Source organism: Dermochelys coriacea, chromosome 9, assembly GCF_009764565.3.
Source record: "Dermochelys coriacea isolate rDerCor1 chromosome 9, rDerCor1.pri.v4, whole genome shotgun sequence".
Lineage (NCBI taxonomy): Eukaryota > Metazoa > Chordata > Testudines > Dermochelyidae > Dermochelys > Dermochelys coriacea.
Window position 1 is genome coordinate 10,107,626 of NC_050076.1, and position 12,364 is coordinate 10,119,989.

At 40.0% G+C, this 12,364-nt stretch overlaps 1 long non-coding RNA gene across 1 annotated transcript; it reads left to right on the top strand.

Annotated features, from left to right (window-relative positions):
- Positions 1-344: 344 nt before the first annotated feature.
- On the top strand, positions 345-11,844 carry LOC119861658. The gene is made up of 3 exons (XR_005294975.2): positions 345-1,489; positions 2,451-2,526; positions 10,212-11,844. It is a non-coding gene; the product is annotated as an uncharacterized LOC119861658 (long non-coding RNA).
- The last annotated feature ends 520 nt before the right edge of the window (positions 11,845-12,364 follow it).

The following is a 12,364-nucleotide window of genomic DNA, read 5'->3' on the forward strand; positions in this document are numbered from 1 at the left end:
ATTTTTAATATTGATCCCCTCATACTCTTTCCATCTCTGCACTTCACTGCTTGTACACTCAGTTGTTTCATCTTCTAGGAACGTAAACCATACAGGATCCAACCAGTGGTTCATCGGGCCTACAATACTGTTCCAGGTGCTACAGAGGAAAATGCAAGAAGCCCTGGAGCAGTCAGTTATGAGATAATCTGTCCCTGGGGATGATTTATGTTTTAACCTCTTTTGTTTATTTATTTTTAGTATTTACTATTTTGATTCTGAATATTCTTGTTATTCATATCAATGTCTAATCCAATTTGGCTCTGTGTTCCACAGGCTAACTGTACCTGGCATCAAACGGATTTCCTTTTATCAGTTTTCACTTTGCCATTATCTGAAACTAGATTGCAAGATCTTCCGGACAGAGCTTTCTGGTGTGTTTGTGCAGTGCTTACTACAACTGGTCCACATTGCAAGTAATCAACATTAATAACAACTTTAGCCACATTCACATTACCTGTTTGTTTGCTTCTTGCAAACACTTGACAGATTATGTTTTACTCGCATCAACCCTTGCAGAAACTGAGTTTTAAGCAGACTTGGGTGAGTATTTGCAAGGGAAATAGTATATTTTAGATGGGCTGTGAAACTCCCTAATATAGCTGGGCAACAGAATCCTCAAAAACGCCTCACTTGATCCCCGGCAAAGTGGGAGTTGAATGAGCCAAACTAAGATCTGCCTGACTGCACCCTTTAAAACTAGCACCTTGCAGACACATGGGTGAGAGCACACATTAAGACTTGTAATGGCTGGGTGCAGGATTGTAAATAGTAGATATGTGTATGCTATGATAAAAAATCTGAGTCACAGAGAATAGTCTAGGTCAGCTGACTTTGGCTGGCAAGGCTTGGGCTGTGGGGGTAAAAATTGCAGTGTTGATGTGCGGGCTTGGGCTGGAGGGAGCCCAGGCTCTGAGACCCTCCCCCTCGAGGGGTTTCAGAGCCGGGGTTCTAGCCCGAGCACCAACATTGCAATTTAGGGTCCTGCAGCCCAAAGCCCAGTCAGCTGGTCCTGGCCAGCCACGGCCGTGCCAGTGGTCTTTTATTGCAGTGGGGATGTACCCTTAGAATCCCTTAATTTTGTTAGGAATGGTGCCTCAGGCAAGCCCTATGTAACTCAGTAAGCAAAAGTTTTTTTCCCTTGAATTTCAAAACTTTGATGAAAAAATCAAAATGAATTTTTTTATGAACGTTTTAATGAAAGTTTCCTTTTGTTTTCAATCAACTCTATCTGCTCCCTCACCCTGAGAGATTCCAAGCCCCTTTGGATTCTTTAAGCTGCCCACCTCCTGATTATAAAAGTGATGCTCATCCAGTCGGAACCGCTCGAACACCATGCTACAGAGAGTTGGGGTGGATTCTCCATCATTTGAAGTCTTTACTGGATGTCTTTCTAAGACATATGCTGGAGCTCAAACAGAAATGATGGGCTTGAGGCAACGGTTATTAGGTGAGGTCGATGGTCTATATTATACAGGAGGTCGGACAAAATGACCATAATGGTCCCTTCTGGCCTTTAAATAACTATGAATCTATGTGAATCATGACTGATACAACTAACACATGCAGCAATTATGAGTTTTGAGTATTGGTAAGTGCAGCAATTTCAAAGCAATTCACAAAGTTTAAAAAACACTTAAGAAGATTGAATAGTTTTTTAAAAAATGGCTTAGTTCATGAAAAACCATAATTGGTGTGGCAATCTCACAAACAGAATAAGCAGCTAAATCACCCACATTATTCCCTAAGTGGTATTTGCTCAGCAGTACAATCATGTATAACACTGGGTGTAGAACCTCTCATTTTATATTGCCAAAGGATCCCAAAACATTTTCCAAATTGTCTACAGAAATCACTTCCCATGCCATGAACTGCAGCCAGCTCTGTGAGTGGCACACACTTACACCTAGTCTGAATTTGGCTCAGAGAGAAAGGCGTTCCTGAAATCCGAACAGAAAGGGAAAGACTGAAATAGAGAGGCCTTAAGATAAGAGAGATCTGGAGCAGAGGGAGTGCTCCCTAGAAAAGAGATGGCCTCAAAGGATACATAATGTCATGGGATCCCCTGGTGTATATGGCCCTTTAGCTGCCAATTAGATTTGTAGCCGGTGGTACAATTTGCTGCTGTGGGGGCATTTGGTTTCATGCACCAAGATCAATGAATTTGTTTTTTTACCACAATACATCCTGTATCTGAAGATCAAAGTTCTGTAGAAAGTTGGTAAATAGTATATTCTTGCTTTGATGCATGCTTAACTCCCATGAATGTGTACACATCAAGAGGAGAATGCATCCTTTATGCAACACAAACCATGCTGTCCTGACCACTTACATTGCTGGCAAAGGGGAACAGATTTAAGAGCAGATTTAGTCAAATATTTTACCTTTGTTCTTTCACTCAACTATTACAGTGCATTTCCATGGGTGATGAAGGATCTATTCCCCCATCAACATCTCCCTTCTCAGCTCAAAAGCGTCCCAAACCAGGTAATATATAACTACATTCATTGTGATGCTAAATACAGCTAAATAGAACTCTTTAACTGGATATCATGACTCCATGAGATGACCTTTCGCTCCTGGGAAGTAGTTTTAAATTCAATCCACAGCAAAAGAAAATCCTTCCAATTCATTGGCTGTGAAAGGTCACAAGTGAAATGTGTTTTGATGATATCTGCTTAGTGGTTTAGTTCTCAGTATATGAGAGCATCAAGCTGGTCTGAATTGCCTTTTGTCTTCCAGTCTGAGTTCCAAGAAGCCTGAGAAAGCAGTGTGGAAAAGATAGCCAAATAGCTGGCAATGGCAAGGTGCTGTGGCCAGAATTCGGAGAGGAGATACCATGTTGATCCCAACCGTTACTGCATTGAATTAAAAAATGAAGGGCTTCTCCCCAAACTTGACTGGGCATTTTGAGGTTTAAGTTATTAGGGTTTTAGACATTAAAATATAAAGCAAACATTAGCTCAGCTTCCTGCAGACTCAGAGGATTATCTCATATGCAAAACCTTTAATTGGACAGCTGATTTAGGGTAGATTGGAGCAGATCTGCAGAGTCAAATTTCAGGATATAAACTGATGCAGAGGACACAATTAAAGCCTGCAGTATGATATATTATTGGTATAATAGTTCTTTCTCTCTTTTTCCCTTTGGATACCAAGCAGTTATTGTAAACCATCAACCTGACACACTGAAATAAAACCTCACGATGGGAATTAATCTTTTCTTTTCTCTCCTGCTTGGTCATTCCCCATACAGCAGGCTGTCAACCTGGTTATTCACAATATTCATCCTAGTGGTGCTGAGGTATCTTGAAAGAACTAAAATAAATTATAGGAATGAGACCTCTTTCTCTCTCTCCTTCCCTAATTTATTACTACAGTATTTAATATTTGTATTACAGTACTGCTTAAGGGAGGGAACCAAGATGGGGAGCCTCATTGCATTAAGCTTTGTAAATCCATGTGATAAGAGGCAGCCCCGATCCAGAACACTTACAATCTAAATAGGTAATAGAAACAAAGGAAATATTAACCTCATTTTACAGACAATAAATGCAGGCACAGAGGGATGAAGTGACTTGATTAAGGTCCCATAGGAAAATGGTGCCAAATCTGGGAATTAAACCTAGGTCTCTCAGGTCAGTGCCTTAGCCACAAGACCATGAAAGGATTTTTTTTAAACTGCATAATAGTGGGAAAGCTGACGCATTACAACAGAGAAGTGCCTTCTGCAGCAAGTTCTGTAGTCATTCTAATCTCTCCCAGGACAGAGTTGCACAGTTGTGCAGCAGCTGAGCTGGGTTGAGGTCAGCTTTGGCTTTAGCTAAAGCATTCACTAAAAACTAGATAAAGCTGAATCTGAGGCCATGTCTTGATGCCCCCACACCATGTTACCTCAGTCGACTTAGCTTAACATGATTGAAAAGCCCTGTTAATACATAGGTTAGTGTATTTAAAACCATGTTAGCCAACTCAGATGAGCTAACACAACTGAAAAGAACACCTGTTTTCCTGTCAAGACATAGACTCATAGACTATTAGGGTTGGAAGGGACCTCAGGAGATCATCTAGTCCAATCCCCTGCTCAAAGCAGGATCAACACCAACTAAATCATCCCAGCCAGGGCTTCATCATGCCCTTTGTCATGCCCTTACTCTTCGGCTAAATTAAACCATGATTAGAAAGTGTACTATTGTGACTAACTGAAAACTTTGCTGAGTCCTGACTATTCCAATGCAGTGAGAATGCTGAGGCGTATGGCCACATCGACCTGTTTCACAATTGAGAGTAAGTGTTGTTCTCTTTAAGACAACACAATTCTTCCCTCTTTCGATTACCACATGAAACTATGCTCAGAAAGGGAAATAATGGCATGTTAATTGGTAACATGCCTTATGAGGTCTCTGCTTCTGAACTCTTGAGTGTTTGGTCAACCTCAACTGATAACAGTGCTTTAGCTATTCCATCCTAGATGGAAATAGGTTATGGATGCTGAATAAAATAAAATAAAATAAAATAAAGATCTATATGGTACACTAGTGCTACTGGATAAGAAAACTTTCTAACTGTAGTAATTTATGGGGAACCCTCCCCAAGTATCTGGTTAAAACCCCACACATACTACTAGCAAATATATTGCAGTGAACAATGCATATACATCAGACAGATGCAACTATATATATTAGAGACCTATTTATATGCATTATATATATATATATATATATATATATATATATATAGTGTATCGTGATATCCCAGTAACAGCATAAAGTAATAATAATGGAACCTAATTCCAATGATAATATCCATTGTGCATATAGGTCATAGTAGGAAGAGACCAACTAGTTCAGTTAAAATAAGTCATTCATCAAATTGAATCCAAATCTTTGAGATTCCAGAGTCTAGCTGAGGACTGAAATGATGCAGCATTAAGGAGTAGGGAGGTGATTCCCAGAGCAAGCACTGTCCACAGGCTTCAAATAACCATACTTAGCACTTCATGTTCAAAGCATTTTACAAACATTGGGACTGAATTCAATGGGACTTTTGCAATTGGCTTCACTGGGAGCAGGATTGGGCCAAATCTCAAATCTAAATCTGTGTTAATTTAAGGGTCAGATTCTGTTCAGCAACTAAACTCACTCAGCACAGGGGCATTGTCAGGGAGTCATATTGTGGGGAATAGTTAGCTCAGGTTCTGTGTGAGCAGTCTAGGGGTTGCTCTATTTATGTCACTAGTGTAGGTACAAAGGAGTAGTGAAGCAGAGAACTGCACTCTGTCCTTGGCACGTTTCTGCCCTGTCCTCGCACACGCCATACGCTTGAGGAGGAGTATGTGTCAGGGGGAGGGACTGGACAGAAAGGGGCAGCTGGTGCAAGATCTTGCATGACTGCTTTATACCAGCTGAGAGCTCCTCACCACTTAACAGTGTTCTCACCTGGCCAAATCTCAGCCCTTTGGTGCTGCCAGAGAAGTGCAAAGGGGCTGGTCAAAAAAAATGCATGAGGAGTGAATGGGGAAGACAATTAATTAAGCATATATGTAGTAGCTGCTTTTTGAAACATTACCCTGGTGCCTTTCCTGATTCCCGTCCCCACTGCCATAAAATACCACAAAATATCAATTGTTGCAAACTAACAGACAGCAACATTTCTGTTTAAAAATCCCAGATTTACAAGAGAACAAAAAATACCTTGGTGTACAATTTTTTTTAGAAACAGTCGGACATCTTATAAACCTGTCAAATTGCGTTTTTTTAAATTTCATTAAAACATATGCTCCTGTGTCCTTGTGTGTCAAACTTTAGCCACCAGCTAAAGTTTAGGATAGAAATTCCAACACATCTTTAAGAATAGGGCTGCAAGCGGGTGCCACTAAAATATTAAAATATATGTATCAGTTGAAATTTTTTGCATTGTTAAAATGTCACTAAAGATTCTGTTACATGATTGATATCATTCATGTTTTTATGTTATTGATCAGGCATACATTTTCTGATCCACAGCTTACATGGACCAAAAGGAAAGGTATCATAGTATGTCCTTATCTTCGTATCACTGTAAAAATGGGGGCCAGCTGCAAAATTTGGACCTTGATCCAGGTTTTAATTTTAAACATCCTCAAAATCCTTGGATTTTGGTCCAAACCCATCTCCAGTTAAAATAATATTAAGGATCTGATTTCATCCAATTAAACCCTGACACTTTAGGTGACTGCTAACCAAGCTTTACAGCTGTGACCTGGTTTTTGTGTGTGTGTGTGTGTGTGTGTGTGTGTGTGTGTGTCACATAAAATATATTTTTGGGGAGGGGTCGGGGAATAGGGACCCAGTGAAGGGTAAAACAATGGGTATGAATCAAATCCAATGTTAGCCGTTCAATTTCTTTTGGGATTCCCTCATGAAAAAATAGAGGAGTTCTGTGCCGTTTACATCAGATGGTTATAAATTGTTAGACGTTTTACACCAGGATGGCCTCTTTGGAATTTGTAGCTATGTATTTTTAATACTGTCAATAAACTACTTCCTCAAGACATAGAAGGGCAATAATGGAAGCTGTTAACAAAGTGTGAAAAGAAATGGGCTAGCAAAGGTTAATCACATGGCTGTCCACTAATGACCTCTCCAGCCCTGAGTTTAAACCCTCCACTACTTGTAAAGACCAATCACGTGAATAATTTCCTGTCTGAGGTAGCCTTTATGGCTAAGAATAAAAGCTGAGCTTATTGTGAAAAGAAAGCTCTCAGCAGGGGAGGAGGTTATTATTTTTAAGCTGATCTAAACACCTGGGTTTCCCAGTAGACCCTATTAAACTTCCTCCATTATGTCTAAATATTTCAATCATTCCTACCACAGTAGTGAATTAGTGTATTACTGCTTAAAGCATATAAGCCCTGGTGATGGGGACATCAGAAGCTGACACCAGTCACCCGTGCTGAAGAGGTGCACATTGCAGACAGGCATCACTGTAGTCCCTTTCCCCTGTGAGTACACTGCTAAGGGCAGATACTAACAAAAGGTCCCAACCATATGTTCCCACTCGTAAAAAGGTGAGCGAGAGGAACATTCACCTCAAAACCTGGTATGGAGATAGAGGAACAGGAATTCTCTACTACATTGGGCAGGGGTGCTGGAACAATTTATATAGTGCGGGTGCTGAGAGCCATTGAACCAAACTGTAAACCCTGTATATGATGGAAACCATTTCAAGCCAGGGGGTGCAGCAGCACTCCCAGCACCCCTAGTTCCAGCATCTGTGACACTTGGCCAGAAAAGGTGTATCCCAGGCACGGTGGGCACGTGAAGGGTGGCATCCACAGAGCAACCTTCGCTTCCTTCTTGCAAGTAGATGGAACATCTTGCCTGTTCCCCATGGCCCCTGGGTGATATGCCTCCTATGATGGAGGGTAGGGAGAGCACATAGGATACATTGAGATAGTAAACGATGCTGGTTAACACTGAGAAATGTAGCTTTGACATCCCACAGAGGGGTCGGGGTGGGGATCTGTGGGTAAATATGTTGCACAATCCTACTTCTGACCCTTCTCCCCCTGTGGCTTATCCATGCTCTCTTTTCCTGCACAGTTACAGGTCACCAGGATAATTTGAACTGGGGCTGCATGCAACTGTATAGAGATGGGGTACATGCCACATATTCCTCCCCAGTGGTGCTGGAACTAGGGTGCTGCCTCTCTCTCTGGCTTGAAGTAGTAATAACAAACATCAAATACATGGTTTCCATGATCAGCGCACCCACTTTAAAAATCGGTCCAGCACTCCTGCTCCCCCTCTGCTTGGCTTTGGCCATTTTTCTCTTCATAGGACCTCATTAGCTTACAAATAAATCATAATCAAAAGGAACCAGCACCAAAATTCCTTTCCAGTTCCCCCAAGCCGATCAGAGCTATTGTTTTTCAGGAGAATTTTCCTAGTTTTGGTCCGTTTTGCTTAATGAAGAGTACTAGAGAGGCCTAAGTAATTAAACCTTTGCAATGCTTCACAGAATAAACTTATCCAGCTTTGAATATATTTGGTTTCCTGGTCAGCATACAATGAGGAACAGATCCTCAATTGGAAAATTGGGTTTATTCCATTGACTTTAATGGGGTTAATGATGATTTACACCTGCTAAGACCCACTTTTTCCTCTGCTAAGAATCTAATCTGTCATGCCTTGTCTAAAGCTAGGTGACCATGCAAGATTTCCAAAATCAACATAACCTGAAGTTTACATAATAAATGCCTAACGTTTTCAACTTCAGTCTCTCAAGGAATTGATATCATCATTCATTATTAACCCGTTCAAAATGCTTTCCAGGGAGCCATTTGATATTATACAGACAGCAACATTTTTTTTATCTACTTAGTGTACTGCAGCCCTGATTTTCCAAAACACAGAAGCTGTCCAGGTCTGTAAACAGTTGTGTGTCTAGTCTGCATGCACAGATATCTGATTTGTGCATGCAACTGTAGTTACTGTGCATTCAGTTTAGGCCCAAAATTGCTCACGGGGCTGGATTCCTTGCCATTTTGGAAGTCAGGCCTTGTGTATGTAGAAAGAAAACAAAGTATTTAATAGTATCTAATAATGTACATGACCTTGTGTATCCAAAGTTCCCAAAGCCATTTACAAATGGTAAGCCTCACAGCATCTCTGGGAGGGAGGGAATATTTTTATCTAATTTTTGCAATTGGAGGAAACAAAGGTTATGGGTTTAAAAACTGGAGAGAAAAAAAGGAACCCAATCTTAACACTTCCACATCAGGGGTGAAAATTTCCTGTCAAAGAAAAAATTGTTGCCAAAGCCAGAAAGCAAGGATTCAAAATTATGTTTCACAATTCAATACAAACGTATCCTTACCAGTCTAATTCTTTTAAACAAAAATGAAGGCACTAGCACACCCTGGTGTGATTTGGCAGTTAAGCTGTCAGAGAGCTTGGGTTTTCCCTCTAAACCTTCAGGAGGAGAAGACAGCATGGGCCGTAGGCAGACAAAATCTCATTACTTCAGGGGCAGTTCTGCCTAGCAGGTAAGGGGTGCCCCTTAAGAACTCTCTGTGTGTGCTCATGTCTGGAAAGAGAAGGAGAGGGAGACTCTACACTCTCATACCAGAACACACTATGGAAGACTTATAGGGTGAAACCTTGACCCCACTGAAGTCAACAGAAAAACTTTCATTGGTTTCAATGGAGCCCAGATTTCACTCATTTTTATTTTATTTTTTTATGGCCCACAGAAGTTCACTATCATCAAAGGTTCACTCTGACTGGTATTGTCGGTTGCAATGCACTACAGTTATATAGGACTTTCATTCAATTCCACTTTTACTATACCAGAGTGTACATATTCCACTATACAATTACATATATATATGGAGATTAAACACAAACACCCAGAGAAACCTGACATGTTAAAAATATGGGACAATTATTCTATGGCCTTGGAACACATTCCTGGTTCACGATATATTTTTAAAAAGTCTTAAAGGAAGCCTGTCTTATTTTGAACAACTTGACGAATTACAGCTGAGTTCCATTTGCTTAAAAAAATAAAGAAAGAAAGAAAGCTGTATGGGGAAAATCCAGGTTGCGGCAAAAACATTAAGAACAAACTGTCCAGGTTCTTCTTCAGAACAATCCCGTGCACTTACAACTCTCACTTTAGACTAAAGTGGTAATGCAAATATCTAATTAAAAAAACGGCTTGTATCTGGAGTTACTAATTAAAAATCCTCATGCTCCCCTGACTTTTTTTTTCCTGTGGAAATCGGCAAGGTTATTTAATTGAAGTCCCATTTTGTTGGTGCAGATGCACCAAGTGTCTGAATCATCAAACGGATTTAGTGTGTTTTGATTGTTGTGTGTGCCTCATTGCTATTCCCAGAATGTCGAGCTTATGCTGATCGGCAGGACTTAGAAGCATGAAACAGTAAAAGAGTCCTTTCTTCTCTCCCCAGCCCCCTCCCCTTCCTTGCCCCCCTGGATTTACATTGAAACTTTGCCAATAGCAGATCACACTCTGTCTGCTGCCTCTGCCCCGCTTCTTTGCCCCCAAACTTCATCTCTAGATTTCCCTTTACTGACTTGAGAAGTTTCTTGCTGCTTCAGTGGAACTCCTTTAAGGTTTTAGGAGGGTGATTTGATTATTTTTCTATTCCTCTTTTCTGTTTTCAGACTGGGAAGTTGTGTGAAAAGAAGTGAGAGAGAGAGACAGAGAGGCTGCTTTTCGTCTAGAGGTGAAAACAGCCTGGTAACCAGCAGGTGCAAAGCCCCAAAGCAGCTGCTTGCTGCTCTCAAGCTGAAGCGTCTTGGTTCCCCACCCTTCAAGCCAAGAGCACTTCATATAATCCTCTCATGCAATTCACACTGTAATTGCAGAGATCCAGGCTGCTAGGGCTCATTTTATTATTATTTTTACTGATAAGATCTTCTGCAAACAGGGGACCAGTTGGATTAATTATTTTTATGTAGCTCTGCAGCTTCTGCAGAAGCAAGTTGGTTTGTTATTTTTCTTTTTTTGGTCCTGCTTTTCTCCCGCTTCCCACCTCATACCCCCTTGAAGGCCACTCACAAAGTAGCACATGTGGAATTTTCATGCCGGCTCTGTAAGTCCCTTTATTGCCTGGCCCGCTTCATTCACTTCTCAAGATGAAGCCTGGTGGTTAGGTTCTAGCAGTGGAGATTAGTGTCTTGAGAGCCAGCTTGTTTTCTCAAGGCTCTGCTTGTTACATTGGTAATTATGGGTCTAAGGGATCCGTTTCTGGTATTTGACTAAGTGGCGTGGATTACTGTGCAATCATTTCTCACTGGGGGGGGAAATCTTATTTTTTTATTATATACCTTGGGACAACTTTTCAGCAGCTTTTATATAAGTAATTGCTCTTCCCTGTTATCTGTGTAAAGGTATTTTTTATCACATGATGAAATGTATCAAACCAATAGTTAAAGCATTAAGGACTGGTAAATACACAGTGCTGTTCTCTTTTCCAGACTGAATGCTGATCCAATGAATATGCTCTGCCTCTTATACAGGTTCCTTATTTGCTGTTGCAGCCTAATATGCCAATAAGTTGTTTATTGAGTGAAAATGTTAAATATTTGGTTCTAATCCTTTGTTCTTAAGGGTGGGATTCACAAAGGTATTTAGAAATGTAACTTCCATTGATTTCCAGGAAAGTTCAGCACCTAAGTACCTTTATGAATCCTATTATAAGACTTCATTTGTACTCGGTTTGATTTTCAGTAAACAAAAAAAAACAAAAACAAAAATCCAAAACCAAAAAATCAGTTTGCCTAGATTATTATTATTTTTTATTTTATTTTATGAATTAATATTTTGCTGCTCAAAGGTGGCATGTTAATATCTGGAAGCTGAAATCCTCTGTTTAGACACAATGGCCTTACCCAGTTCCCACTGAAATCAGTACAAAACTCCCATCGAACGTCAATGGGACAGGCTCAATACACATTTCCTCCAGAGTGCTCCAGTAACGTACCTCAACTCTGTACTGAAGGGACCATACTTTTAGGGAGAGATCAGTTGTTTTGTCCATTCACTGCAACTGTTTAAAAAAATTGGAAAAAGCATTCCATGATACATGTCCAAGTTGATTTCATTTCTCAGGGTTCAAAATTGACCCTTTGTTTTTCATAAAAAATGCACATTTTAAAATTTAAATGGTTATTGAAATTTTTCATTTATTGAAAGCCTGTAAACAAAATATATCAATAAACTTTTTGATTTAAAAAACCATAAAAGTGTTCAGTTTTGACAATATTTCTCCCAAAGCTTTGGATTAGAAAAAAGAGCATTTCTGTCAAACCATTATTCATATATTTATTGTTATTAGACCAGATAGGCCATTCAGTGCTTGATGCCTTCATCAACAAGCATGTCACTTAGTCCAAGTTGTGGTGACTTTTGTGATGTCAGCACCTTTCCAATGCACACTGGCTTAAAATCACCAACCCATTTCCTCATACGCCACAGAATAACCTTTCGGTTGTAAGCTCCTTGGGGCAGACACCATCTTTTTGTTCTGTGATTGTGCAGCTAGTACAATGTCCCTGATTATGGTTTCTACACATTCCCACACTACAATTAATAATAATAGGTTATGATGCATATCAATCTCTTTGGACCTGAATCAGTTTCGAAGCAGGATTTACAGCAGAAAAACTTTATTATGCCAGAGTTGTATTAAAGTGACCTTTCACGTGAGAGTTTGTATAGTTTTGTTCTGGGCATTTTCATGATGCCAAAAACTATTTTTCATAAAATAGTCATTTTTAGATTGAAACCAATTAAAATATTTTGAAATTTTGCA